Genomic DNA, 1137 nt, shown 5'->3' on the forward strand with positions numbered 1-1137 from the left:
ATATTTTGGTTCTTGTGACCTTGTTTTTATTTTATTTAACTTCAATTTGCACTTGCATATAAGTTACTGATGCTTCATTCTACAGTCATCATCTGGCCTAGTATTTACAGTTGATACTGAGCTTCTCCAAATTTTCTTACCACAGGTGTAGTCAATCTGATTCCTGTGTGAAGTCCATGTGTATAGTCTTCATTTGTGTTTTTATAAAGGTATTTGCAATGAAAAAAAAAATCACTGTAAAAAAGTCTATCATTCTATCTCCAACCTTATTTCTGTCACCAAGTCCTTTTTTTTTCAACTACTGTTCCTTCTTCCAGGTTCCCAACTTTTGCATTTCAGTCACCAATTATTATTAATGAATCTTGGCTGTGTGTTCATTCAATTTCAGACTGCAAAATCTGGTAGAAATCTTCCATTTTCTCCTCTTTTCTAGATGTTGGTGTATATATTTGAATGGCAGTAGTATTAACAGTTATTCCTAATAGCATATCCAGAGTTTGTAAGACAAAATCTCCATGCATCAAGACCTTTTCGAAGGACTGGATTCTTCCGCCCCTCCTAAATATGTGGGATAAAATCTCAACATCTTTTCTTCTAAGGAGCACATTGATTGTATTTCTTCTAATATAGATTTGTTTACTCTTTTGGAAGTACACTGTATATTAAATATTTTTTACCAACATTACAATTTAAAAGTATTAATTTTTTCAGTTATCCAACATTTGCATGCAAGCTGTTGAAAATATTATGACTTGGCTCAGGCACTTTTTCGTTATGTAAGAACTTTGCTCTTTAGCATACTTCCTGGTGTGTTGATTGTGGATCCAAGTCTTTCTATGGATTTAGTTCATGCTACAAACACTGAAACTTCTTCCTCTCCTGGTGGGGGAAGATTTTTCATCTTTGCAGCTAGAGCTGTTTAGTTAATTAGCGAGACTCGCCTTTCATATTGTAGATTGTGGAAACTGGACGATCCTCTTGTGGAATGATAGCTAGCCAGCATGCTCCATTAGCATAGTCCCATCTGTATACATAGTCATCCATGCTAGAAAACTGTATTGAAAGACAAACTCCATAAATAGGTTGGAAGAAATGACCTGGAGATCTATTTTCATCTTTGTTATTGCAAAGAAAATA

The sequence above is a fragment of the Elephantulus edwardii genome, unplaced genomic scaffold (genome assembly GCF_000299155.1).
Source record: "Elephantulus edwardii isolate Elephantulus edwardi_28Jun2011 unplaced genomic scaffold, EleEdw1.0 scaffold00046, whole genome shotgun sequence".
NCBI classification, from domain to species: Eukaryota; Metazoa; Chordata; class Mammalia; order Macroscelidea; family Macroscelididae; genus Elephantulus; species Elephantulus edwardii.